General features: G+C 40.4%; 1 long non-coding RNA gene across 1 annotated transcript; it reads right to left on the bottom strand.

The window, feature by feature from the left end:
* Positions 1-2,153: 2,153 nt before the first annotated feature.
* Positions 2,154-6,223, bottom strand: LOC134444410 (uncharacterized). The gene is made up of 3 exons (XR_010033967.1): positions 5,803-6,223; positions 4,513-4,593; positions 2,154-2,529 (listed from the first exon to the last, which is right to left on the bottom strand). It is a non-coding gene; the product is annotated as an uncharacterized LOC134444410 (long non-coding RNA).
* Positions 6,224-13,853: the final 7,630 nt, after the last annotated feature.

Genomic DNA, 13,853 nt, shown 5'->3' with positions numbered 1-13,853 from the left:
ACACACACACACACACACACACAGTGTCAGATTGATGTTACACTCCAACTAAATGGCCTGACTAAAAGACAATCCTGAATATGACCACCACCCCTTTTTTGCTGCTTCAATTTTTTTGGGGAAAAGGTTTTTTCAAGATAAAAAAAAAAAGTTGTTTGACAGAAGAAGACACCACTGGTCAAAATTCTGTTCATAAATTCTTTCACATTTTAATAAAACACGTTTCACATCATAATTTCCATAAGCACTCGTTATAACAGCACAAATATAGTGAAGCGGCATAAAGATTCCCCGCCTCTCTTCATTCGGGGGTTAGACGCACACAGGTATATTTCTTGCGCACAGATGACCATTGGATGCCTGGCGACGACACCATCCAAAACTTAACAAGGTGATTCGTCAAATCGCCGTTCATTTTCCATAATGTTTCAGCGGGTGCTGACAATGGGCCAGGGGAAAAAACAAAGTTTTCCTTTTGAAACTAAACTGAGCGCGGAGAAGCGACAAGCCGAGTCGATCGGTTTCCCACTTTCACGCTGTCTGCCCGCACCGCTTTGACAATGGCTGAGACTGTAACGGCCGACATTCATAGCGAAAACCAGGATAAAACATTAGTTTTGGCGCTATTTTGTCTATAGCCCGCGAAAATGAGACGATTTTAAACCAAAAACATCCTTTCACATTCGGGTCAATAGCCATGTGCACTCCTTCTAACAGAGTGCAGAGATGGCTACGCAGCACAGAGATTCTCGGCATCTCTGCTCCAGACAGACGCCTCTCTCTTGAGCAGATAATCATTTGCACATTTATTACCGCCATATTCGAGCGATAGAATTAAAGAATATGGACAGTACATTTTCTTGACCTTATTGAGAGTTGTATTGCCTTGAGGAGTGATGGCCAAATCTTTCAGGTTAAAATGTTGCCGCTATTTTGTCTAGTAAGCGAAAGACGCGGTCACTTTTTAAAGCGCTATTTTTAGAACGCTTAAATCACGTCTTGTATTTGGGCCAATGCAGTAACAAATTTCACACACCAACGTGATCATTCAGGGCACTTTAGGCAAGGCCTACTACACCTACCAAGACCACAGGGCACTTATTTGTCACAGTTCTAATCAACTTTGTGTGCGCAATTCCAATGAAAATTGCCTATGGGACATAAACACAAACTTGGACATGAACGCAAGAGCCGCAAGACACCAGGCAAAGAGCCGCATGCGGCTCGAGAGCCGCGGGTTAGCCACCTATGCCATAGTATATGGCTTATTGATGAATCATATGAAGAGTTCAGATGCAAAACCCCCTAACTCCATTTCTGAAGACCTGCACTTCTATATTTTTAGAGAACCCCATTGTTGGTTTGGTTTACATTCATGTACTTGATAATACATGTAAATAGTTATATTACATAAATACAATTTAAAAATATGCAATTTTGACAGCTTTGTATTAAATAAAAATGAATTAAGATTATTTTCTGAAAAGGCACTTAGGGGGTTTTGCATCTGAACTCTTCATATATTGATTTATGTATTGCATTATACTGTACAGTATATTACTGCATATATTGAATTATACCCCATAATATATGGCTTACTGATGAATCATATATTGAATAATGTATTGCATTATACTGTACAGTATATTACTGCATATATGGAATTATACCCCATAATATATGGCTTATTGATGAATCATATATTGATTAATGTATTGCATTATACTGTAAAGTATACTGTTGCATATATTGGATTATATCCCATAGTATATGGCTTATTAATTAAATCATATATTGACTTATGTATTGCATTACACTACACAATATACTGTAACGTACTTTATACAAGGCATTTATGAAGTAGACCAAACATCAATTCAATTCATTCAACTGTTGACATTGGTTTATTAAAAACATGAAACCAACCGACCCTTTAACACCACCGCTCACACATGCAGAGACAGAGGGGCAGACAGGCAGGGAAACGACTTGACAACGACACCGGCCAACAGTCCAAATGCTGGTGAAACTTGCCTGTGGCCAGTAACAATTTCAGTCTCCCACTTTGGCCAGTAACTTGTACTTAATGTAAATGCAGAAATATTCTAAAAAAAACAAAAACAAAAAAAACAAATAAAACAAAAACAAACAAAAAGAAAACAAAACAAAAACTGTGGCTGTGGCCGGTAAGCGAAACACCTCACATAAAGCACTGGCACACATGCACGCGTGCACACACACGCGCACACACACAAACACATACGCGTGCCCGCGCCCACACACACACACCCGCGCGCACACACACACACACCTTCAGATATATTTAAAAAAAAAAAAAAAAAAAGTGAAAGTGAAGGTGAATTCAGGGGCAGACCGCCCGCAGCCTCAGTCACTCAAGGTCAACAAGAGGGCTCATAGGCCTGTCCATGGACTTCTTTTTCTCTTGGTGAAGCAGTTCACAGATTCTTTTATTTAGCGACATCCGGATCTCCCCCATCCTCGCACCTGGATGTGCCTGAGCAACAGCATCTGCAAAAGTAAAGTAAAAAGAATGTTAACTCTCTAACCCATTGTGCAGGCGAGACGTTCCATTTCTTTTTCCGTTGGGAAGCGACAAGGAAGCAGAGGCTGGTGACGTAAACAAGCGAGGCGAGCGGGCGGGAAAGTTGGGCTCGGCTGAAAGATATGCTAATGAAACGTAGTGATGGGAAAAAGTTCAGTTTCAGTTACAATCTAGGGCCACACATTCCAAATGGCCTTGTTTTACCTGTCTAATTCAACCATGTGATCGTTCCACCATCGAATCACCAGGCTGAATTGGACAGGTAAAAACAGGTCACCTGGAATATGTGGAACTGGATTGTAACTAAAACTGAACTTTGTCCCATGAAGCGGTAGCAAGTGGGAGAGGTTTCAAATGAAAGTTATTTCATGGAGTTATGTTACAACATTGTACTTGTAGGTAAACACTTGACAGCAGAGCCATGCATGTCCATAAAACAGTATATGAGAACATATAATTGTCGGGAGGAAATGCACGAGGATTCATTCTGCCCTTTACGCCAACTATTTAACTGGACAAACAAAAACTTGGGTTTCGATGGCAACATTGCTCGACACGCCCAACCCCCACCTGCTTACATGCTTACCATAACCATCAATTTCAGACAGAGTATTCACTATGGCTGGGAATATTACACCATTCAATCATGAAAGATTAATCTTCTCCATGGCTGTGCAGTCGATTAGGTAGTAGTAGTTTCAATGAGCAGCATAGTCACAATAACTAATCTGGGAACAATCCTAAACGGTGCATCTTTAAAAGGGCAGGCAACTATTTAGGGGTAACACTTAAAATTGTTGACCTGGGTGTGTAAAATATCTTATTATTCATTTTTTGTTTTGTTTTACATATCCTCAGAGGAAGAATGTTGCTAAGCTAGCGAGAATATATGGACCAAAGTCCTGTAAATGATTTGGGAAACATTTATTTTGTCTCTTGACTGAATACCAATGCTCATACAGAGTCCACATAGCAAGTGAAAAGCCAGAGGGTAAGAGGGAGTATAAAACACCACACCACCTACAATGAAAAGTAAGTCCATTCCCCTCCTTCACAGACCCAGGTTTTCAGCAGTGATTTGCCGCCAAATAGTAGTTCATGCTCTATGACCTCTTTCAAGTCACTCTGGATTAAAGTGTCAGCTAAATGTAATGTAACAAGTGTACTTCTTGTTAGAAAAAATGGAACAGGTGCACAGAACGCTGAAATTGTGTTTGACCAATGTGCAGTTGAAACTTGAAGGGTATGCCACTAGTTTGGGGCCAAATACACCGTTGGTTCATGAAGGGTTTTATTTTTCATGTTAAGCATTGTGTTACATTCTCATACTCCTTCCTTTCAATAGTCTGAAACAAGTGCCCAACATTGCCCAGCTTTGTAAACCCAGGTCAATGATTTTAACCACATTTAGCCCAATGAACCCTTGAATGTAACATGTTACATCAGCAAGTTTCACACATTCAATGTGCAGTTAATAATGTAGCTCAAGTAAACTCTAAATCTGGATGTCCTAACCCACTGCCCCTGACCCATCCAGTCTCAGTACCCCCCCCCCCCCCCCCCCCCCACACACACACACACCGTCCTACAACCAACCACACCTTCACCCTGCAATAAATAACTAGGTTACATCCATTCCATAATTAACATAAAAATAATAAAAACAGGGATACATTCATGTCTACATATCCCCCTCCCAACTTTTACCCTAGCTTCCATCCCCACCAGCAGTACCAACACTAGCTGCAGAGGTCCATTTTGTCCCACTCAATCTCTCTTATTCCCAGTTTATTCAGTAGCTTGATTGAATGAGGTATAAAGGATTTTTTGAAACGATTATATTTGCACCAAGGGAGTCTGAACCTCCTCCCAAAGTTCAGATAGATGTATTCCCCATTTAGTGCATGATCACCAGTGAGTGAGCATAGTAAAGGCACAGTATTGCTTACCATTTCAAGTACTGGAATGCACACCAGTCCATGTGACTATTTTTTCCTCCAGACCATCGCTGCATACCTCTCCAGCAACCTCTGCAAAAAAAGTTAAAAGAGCAACAGAAAATTAACATTCACTCACACACTTAACCTTAAATAGGCACAAGGATACCCACCAAGCTCATCAGTTCTATATCATTGTCAGAATTGTGAGCTAAATCTGGGGGGGGGGGGGGAGGGAGTTCGGTAGACTGGTGCTACAGCATTCTAGCTCGCAGTCGCAGAGCGTCGTAGTGGCACTCTGTGTCTCGTCCCGACAACAGGGAAGACAAGACATTGAAATCGCAGCAGCCAGCATCGTTAACAGTTGCACGTCTGTTCTTGGCACGAAGGCACTCTTTTATGAAGATGATGAAGCGAAGGAAGACTTAAACTCATGCATGTAACTGGCGAGAATGAATTCCGATGAACAAGAATGACTCGCGCATTCGTTTAAGAGTAAACATGAACACCAACATGACTCAATGAATGCAATTGCTGTGAGCAAAGCAAACTCCGAACTATCACAGAGTAGCTGAAGACAACGACGTGTAGGCTACCGTTTTGAAATTCACCAATTTGACGACAAGGCTTCGTTAACCTCTAACAATAGCTCTACAAGAACGGTACAGTGCAGTTAGTTCGTGAGCAAGTTACTCAAAAAAACCTATTGATGTTACCACAATGGGAAAACCGAAGCAGCAACAGCTATGCTTTACCAAAAATAATGCAGGACATTGCCTCGTTTTACTTTACTGAAGTGCCCATTTTTTAAGCAAGTTAGCGATGTGCATTTAGATCTTGTCGCACTTCACTTCTGCTTTGATTCCCTTGCGTTAGCCGAGTAAGCTAGGCGGCTAATTAACTGAGGCCTGGCTTTCTAGGCTGACGCTCAGCAGTATTAGCCAGATAGATGTTGCTAACGTTCTCTGACAAGCCAAATAAAGTGGGCTCACCTGAAATTGACCACTACAACCATATAATATCGACCCAAGTATTGCGTTTACGTTTTCAAGATGTGTAGAACCAGACCTACTGTCAATGAGAACTACACACCATTTCGACAACGCAAATATCGCTAGTAGTACAATAGCTTGGTAGCGCGGGAAATTCAAAAAAATAACGTATTTCTAGTCCTTGGGGGAAAAAATGAACAAACATCCAACTTCGACAACCACTTGGCTAAACTTTGCACATCAACCACTGTAGACGTTTCAGACTATATGCTTGTATATTTATGTTAACAAATTACTCTTAATAACTTACCTCGAGGCGGCTGGTTGGTTTGTGTCACTGTGGTGGGGAGTCTGGCTGGCGACAGTGTGGAGCTAAAATCCGGACCGCGCTCGAGCCGAGACGGCTCTCTCGCCACTTTAGCTTCAGGTTGAGACGACGTGACGTAGGCGCGTCATACGTGATATGAGAGCTGAGATGATTCAATCAGAGACTCCTGTATATTGATCAATATATTATTATATATGGCCATATATGGTCCACCTAAAATGACTTTATAATGTCGAGTAAATGTCCAATGTCGTGCAAAATGTGCTTGCTGAACTAAAAACATCAAGAAATACAGACTGAATAGTGGAATACAGTTTTGTTTTGCCAGCCATATATTTTAAAATATATTGATCAATATATAGTAATATGATGTTCAATAATATATTGCTATATATTTTCAAATATATGAGCGTGTTTGTGATATATTGTGATATATTTTCTAATGTATTGCAGTATAAATTGTAGTATATTGCAGTATATTTTCCTTCCGTAAGGGAGAACTGATTTTAGAGTTGTGTCATACAACTCCCGTGGCCTGCGCCTCGGACATGGGGCAGGTGATAAAGCGCAGCGGTTTGTAATTGACAAACTCATGGAGAACACTGACATTTTGTGCCTGCAAGAGACATTCCTTGCGAAGCAAGATCTAGATCGACTGAACTCTGTAAACAATGAATTCCATGGGGCTGGGGAATCTACTACAGACCTTAGCTCTGGAATCCAAAGGGGTAGAATTCCCGGGGGAGTTGCCATTCTCTGGAACAAACGATATGACCCCCTGATAAGTGTCATTAGGCTTAATGTGGACTGGGCTATTGCCATTAAGATTGAACATAATGATACAGTTTTTATTGTTTTAAATGTGTATACACCTTATGAATGTTCGAAAAATGATGATGAATACATAAGCAAGCTGGGTTTCATAAGCTCCTTTCTCAGAGAATCTGCATATACATCTATATTTATTGTTGGTGACATGAATGCTGATATTTCCGACAAGACATCATTGTTTGGCCAGCATCTTCTGCAGTTTTGTGAGGACAACAAGCTGGTTCTCTCCAGCAAAGTACTGCTGCCCATAGATAGCTACACATACACAAGTGAAGCCTGGCACACAACATCCTGGCTGGATCACTGCATGTGCACAGCTGACGCTCATGGATGTATTGAGAGTATGGACATAATGTATGAGATGGCTACAAATGATCACATACCTGTCTCATTTGTGGTTAATGCTATGAACCTTCCTGAACTGTCTAGTCAGGAGAACCATGTACAGAGCGAGAAAATAGACTGGACACGGTTGTCAGACAAGCACATTAATCAATACAAGGCACAGACTGATAGGAGCCTTGGTGACATTGCTCTTCCAACTGATGCTCTCATATGTGTTGACATTAATTGTAAGAATCAAAATCATGGTAAAAATCTGTGTGTACTGTATGATAAGATTGTGAGTTGTCTTATTAATAGTGGTAAGTCTCTGTGTAACAATAAATGTAAACAACAAAATGTGAGGCCAGGGTGGAATGATCATGTAGCTGATCTTCATGTGGAAGCCAAAAATGCTTTTAAAGCCTGGGTAATCGCAGGGAGACCAAGACACGGTCCTGAGTGTGAACGCAAGAAACTGGGAAACGCCCGATTTAAATATGCTTTACGGTTTATCAAAAGACATGAACTGGCCATGAGGGCTAACTCCATGGCAAAGAAGCTTCAGAATAATAATGTCAATGACTTCTGGAAAGAAGTGAAGGTCATAAATAATAGTAAAATGCCACTGCCCTCTAGTGTTAATGGGGTCACTGGCTCCGAACAGATTGCACAACTCTGGAGCGAACATTATGGTGGTATTTTTAACTGTGTTAAGAGTGAAGAGTTTCATGTAGGTAATGTATCTTTTAATGATAATGTGATGATTAGACCTGATGTAGTGCAATATGCCATTGAGAGACTGTCTATGAACAAAGCCTGTGGGCCTGATCAGGTAACAGCTGAGCATCTAAAATATGCCTGTAGGAGGTTACCAATCTTGCTTGCATTGTGTTTTACTGGCCTTTTAATGCATGGAATACTACCTGAAACGATGATGTCAGTTTTGCTAGTGCCAGTGATTAAAGACAAAACTGGCAATATTTCCAGCATTGATAACTACCGGCCAATTGCTCTGGCCAGCATTATCTCTAAGTTGGTAGAAGTGATTATTTTAGATATGCTCAGCGACTATGTTGAAACCACAGACAACCAGTTTGGCTTTAAGACCAAACTTGGAACAGACCTGTGTATTTACGCTCTCAAGGAAATCATAAATAATTACAAAAGACATAATTCCACTGTTTTCCTGTGCTTCCTAGATGCTTCTAGGGCCTTTGACAGAATTAACCATGGCAAATTATATCACAAACTTCAACAGCGAGGTGTTCCATCCTACCTGATAAGGATCCTGCAATACTGGTACACTAATCAAACAATGCAAACAAGATGGGGCAGTAGCCTATCTACACCCTTCCATGTAACAAATGGGGTAAGACAGGGTGGCATCTTATCCCCTGTTCTATTCAATGTATATATGGATGAGCTATCCAGTAATCTTAAGCAGTGTAAAACTGGGTGTATGGTGGGTGACAAGGTAATTAATCATCTCATTTATGCTGATGATCTGGTTATCATGTCCCCATATAGTGCTGGGCTTCAGCAATTGCTTAATGTGTGCTCCAGTTATGGACTCCTATTTGACATCAAGTTTAATCATAAAAAAAGTGTGATTTTAATTGTGAGAACTAAGGAGGACCAAAAACAAAACTTCCCCTCATTTTTTCTGTCTAACAGCTCTCTTGATGTAGTGTGTAAAGTGCGGTATCTGGGTCATATCATTACTGATGACCTGTGTGATGATGATGATATCCAGCGTCAGTGTCGTAAATTATATGCACAGGCCAATATGTTGGCACGCAGGTTCCATATGTGCACAGATGATGTCAAGGTTAATCTCTTTAGAGCCTACTGCACACCTTTTTACACAGCACACTTATGGTGTAAATACCATACAGCTAAGCTGAAGAAGCTGCAAGTGGCATACAATGATGCGTTTAGGATTCTCCTTCAGTTCCCAAGATGGACGAGCGCAAGCACTTTATTTGTCAATTGTAGTGTCCCCACTTTTCATGCACTGCTGAGAAATTTTATGCATAGATTTATGGGTAGACTTGCTGGATCAAGCAATGGTATAATATCTACTCTTTATGATACCAAGCAGAGTGATACAAGGTACTTCTCTGAATTGTGGCAGCACTGGTATAGATGTTTATATGTTTTCAAATGAACTGGTGCTTGTGATGTACCTGTCTGTTTTTGTATGTGTTTTTTATGTCTTTTTATGTATCTTATATGGAACTTTTTGAGTCTGTAATAAAGTTTTCAATTCAATACTATCACACATACAACATGTAAAGTAAGCAGGTAGGCCTGTGCCCTTTATTATGCCACTGTGGGGAAATGTACTGTGTGCCGCACCACTATCACACATACAGTTGAGAACGATATTATTAGCCCCCCCTCCTGAAATTAGACATCTCTCTTGATTAATCATTGAGAATGACCACCGTTAATAACAGTATGTTATTCTGGAAACTAAGGTGCCGTTTCCACGTAGCTGGATATTTGTATATGTGGATATTTTTTTCTCCTGCTTGTATTGGTTTTGCATTGGTTTTGGCCTTCCGTTTCCACGTAGCAGATATTTAAAAATCCAGGTGCAGGAGAAAAAAATAGCAGGAGAAAAAAATATCCTGTTTAGGGGTCTGAAACGCATTTGTTACAATGGAGGATTTTTTTTTATCCACACGTTGCGTTTCCACCTAGCAGGAGAAAAAAATACCCTGCTAAAAAATATCCTGCTACGTGGAAACAGCACCTAATACACCATGGAGATAGTATGCAATAAGTTGAATAGTATCCAATAAGTTGAATTTGGACTTTTCCATTTTTACAATGAGTGGCAAGGACAGCATTATTAGCCCCCTTATCATTGATAGTAAATACAGTGCCATTTACGAACCAAAACTGACACCAGGCACCTTGATTAGTTGTTAACCATGTTTAATTGTGGAAACCATGTCATAAAGGTTGAAGGCCCATCCCTTTCTACAGAAGCAGAATTCATGCATCAAAGCAGGTGCAATTGAATCTCATCAGATTAAAGCAGAGCCTTTCAAAACTCATTTTTGACTTTCAAATGTTCACAAACAAAGCTCAATAACACTCTGATATGCACCGCATTTTCTAAAGGGATTCTTCTGTGATGATGGCTCCTAGGCCCAATATGATGACAAGCCCTAACAGTTGTCTTTATTGAAATAAAAACTCCAGGTGAGGCCACATCAATAACAGTAATTTAAGCAGTTGTAAAATGCATCTTTGGTATAATGAGACTAAGCAGTCTCCACAGTTCCAGAGTTAGTCTGTTATTCAGCCTCAGACACAGGGAGTCTCGGTCTGGATCTGGATTGTTGGGTCTTCCAACAACATTGAAACCCAAAGCATACATTTAAATTAGTTCAAATTTCTGTATGTATTATGGTTGCCGACTGTCAATGAAAAGAAATAAACCAGGACAATTCATTGAGGTGGTGGTGCTAGGGGTCCTCTGCCAGAAATTTTCCATTTCTTAGATGTAATTTCCTGCATTTTAACATCCCGTGTACCGTTTCAGCTTGATACGGAACCCGTACTTTTATCTCTAAATTCCAAAAAACAATTCTGCCTTTCTAGGGGCTTGTGGGGGGGGGCAGAGCCTTGCTGTCCAAGGGCCACATCTGAATAGCCATTTGAGTAGTCCTGATGTAAGGTAAGTCAGTAGGCCTGTGCCCTTCATTATCCCACTGTGGAGAAATATACTTTGTGCCGCACCACTATCACACATACAACATGTACATACAAAGATGCTGCAACGTGCGTGCGTGCGTGCGTGCGTGTGTGTGCGTGTGTGTGTGTGCGTGCGTGCGTGCGTGCGTGTGTGTGTGTGTGTGTGTTTGCGTGCATGCGTGTAAAAACATAGGACAGCTGCTGCCATGATGAGAGTGTGCAGGGTGCTTGGTGGCGCGACGACTTCTAAAGATAAAGTCGTACTCCGCATACACAACGGTAAAGCACTTTTATACACTTTTGTCTTGTTAACTTGCAAAGGCGTAGTGCACACACACCATAGCCGTGTGTGTGTGTGTGTGTGTGTGTGTGTGTGTGTGTGTGTGTGTGTGTGTGTGTGTGTGTGTGTGTGTGTGTGTGTGTGTGTGTGTGTGTGTGTGTGTGTGTGTGTGTGTGTGTGTGCATGCGTGTGTGTGTGTTATCTTGGTCTTTCCTGTTATTTGGGAAATGACAGCTCTGCTTTTAATCTCTTGAGCGTTTCGTGTGATAAGATTTAGTCAGTTAGAGTGACTCAATGCGACACACACACACACACACACACACACACACACACACACACACACACACACACACACACACACACACACACACACACACACACACACACACACACACTCACACACACACACACACACACACACACACACACACACACACACACACACACACACACAGGATGAGTTAGTTGTCAGTGTCGTGTTGAGAGTAAAATCAGCAGAGGAGAGACAACATGAAGACAGCAGTGGTAAGAAAACATCATCTAATTCTCAAATTGTTACTAATTATAACACATCATTAATTATCTGTTTTATATCGTATTGATCCTCTGCAGACCTGCTTTTATCTTTTTATTATTTATATAACACATTAATGTGTTTTTCTCTTTTTAAAAATGTAATCAACCCTCTTTCTTTCCTGAACTTTCATTCTTGACCACGTTGTCCTGCCTCACACCTGCAGCTGTCTTTTTGAAGGCTTGTGCACAAGGACTTTCATGAAATTTGATCTTGTTCAAATCTTATATTTCTTGTTGTATGTATTTTGTTGATGATGTTATTGCTGGATCAAAGTAGTGTTAAAGGAGATATGCAGACACACTTTTATTTATTTTCTGCTATTTCCGTCCTTCATATTCTCTTGATTTGTTTCTGTTTTATCTTAATGATCTAATTTCCTGCTGTGATTATGTTTATGTGTGTATTAATAATAGTGTATGCCTACTGATTATGGCTTTATACATCAAATTCACGTTCACAAACATTCCTACTGTGAGGAGGGGCAAGATGCTAAGCAGCCAACCATGTGAGCTCATTTTTTTGAGTGACAGCAGTTTCCACCTATCAGAGGTGTGTAGTCAGGGTGTGCAGCCATGGGTCTTAATTGTCTTGTTTCCTAATGTAAGTAGTGCTCATTAATAACATTGTGTGGTCACTGACTATGGCTGTGAATTCATACATAGGCTTTTTTGGTTTATAAACATTGTGTTGTGAGGAGGGGAAAGATACTGGCAGCTAATTCTTTGACCGACAATCAGAGGTTGAACAGTACGCAGCCAGGTTTTGCGCAGCCAGGGATTGTTTACAGGTTGAGAACCCATGTATGAGGCATCAGTTTCATGTTTACAAACATTTGATTGACTACGATTGTGACTTTATAGTGGCTTTGTTGCTATTTCTAACATTATATGGGTAACTATGACTGTGCTTTGGCTTTTGAGACAGGATAGTGGAGGAGAGACAGGCAGGAAGTGAGTTGGGAGAGAGAGATGGGGAAGGACCGGCAAATGAATTTTGGCAAAATCTGTGCTCCTTGACACGGATTTTGTGCCCTTAACCCTATCGCGCCGGATGCATCATATATGTCTCATCAAATTCAAAGCCCTCTCCACGCTGACACACAAAAAAATCGATCTGAAAAACATCCTGCGTGTCATTTCCAAACGTCCTGCAGTACACGGAAACCGCCACAAGAGAACAGCGGTCGACAACAAGTTGACCACAGCTCGGCGAAAAACAGGAAAATGGGGTAGAAGCGGTTTCCCTGACCGACGCTGAGATTTCGTCAAATTGCATAAGGTTTGTGTACAAATTTCCGAAATATAACTCTACATCCTTTAATTTGAACACTTGCTTTGTGCAATTAAGCAAGGAAGAGTTTATATTTTTACACCGTGTTGCAGAGAGATCGTGCTAAAACTGATGAGACATATAAGCACCATCCGGCGGTGGCAGGAAGTCAGCCATCAATGCATTTGCTCCATAGGGAAACTTACAAAGCATACCACGACGATCGTTTAAAAAAACACACAAGTTGTTTTACTTCAAGACAAAGATATTGCCTTAAGAAACAGGTTTTACTTGCAATTTTGAAAATGCAATGCAAAATGTTGAAATTATGATCTCGTAAAAAATGCATTGAAGTGAATGGAGAAATGGTCCAATTGTAGTAATGGACCCATATATTCAAATTACACATCAAAAATGAATAATGATCTATATTACACTCATAAATAGGTTGTTGAGCATTCGATCAGCTATGTTTTTACATAGATTTTAAAAAATTACCCAACCAGGCTGTGGGAAATGTAAAATATGGTCCTGCTAAAACAAGGATAGGCTTTAAAAAATGGCAGGATCTCACTAAATATTTAAAGATAATCCTCAAATTAAATTGTCTGACAACTTTTTTAAATTAAAAAAAAGTTGTAAATGCATTGAAAGTCATTTTTCAATGGTCATGAAATTGGAATTTCCATTCATTAAAAGCCTGATGCATCATATATGATGCATTAAATATCTCAGCGACCTTAACAAAATTTTGAAATTTTTTTTTACATTTCTTATAAGGGACCAATATTGAAGCAAATTCCAAAAAATTAGAATTTTCTCTCATTGCTTTCATGGTTCAGGTTTCACAGGGTTAACATCCGTGTCCAGGAGCACGGAATTTTTGGAGATCATGTTGCAGCCACGGTAACTATAGCTGTGCCTTTCTAGTAGATGACTTCAGCCCTATTCGGACGGGACTATTTTAATGGGGGACCTGGGGTAAAGTCATAATAACCGGAAAATCTAGTCCCGTCCGAACGCACCATGTCAGTAAAAAGTATG

This window comes from Engraulis encrasicolus, unplaced genomic scaffold, assembly GCF_034702125.1.
Source record: "Engraulis encrasicolus isolate BLACKSEA-1 unplaced genomic scaffold, IST_EnEncr_1.0 scaffold_55_np1212, whole genome shotgun sequence".
Classification (NCBI taxonomy): Eukaryota; Metazoa; Chordata; class Actinopteri; order Clupeiformes; family Engraulidae; genus Engraulis; species Engraulis encrasicolus.
Note: the sequence above shows the minus strand (reverse complement) of the source record. Positions and strands in the feature narration are given on the sequence as shown.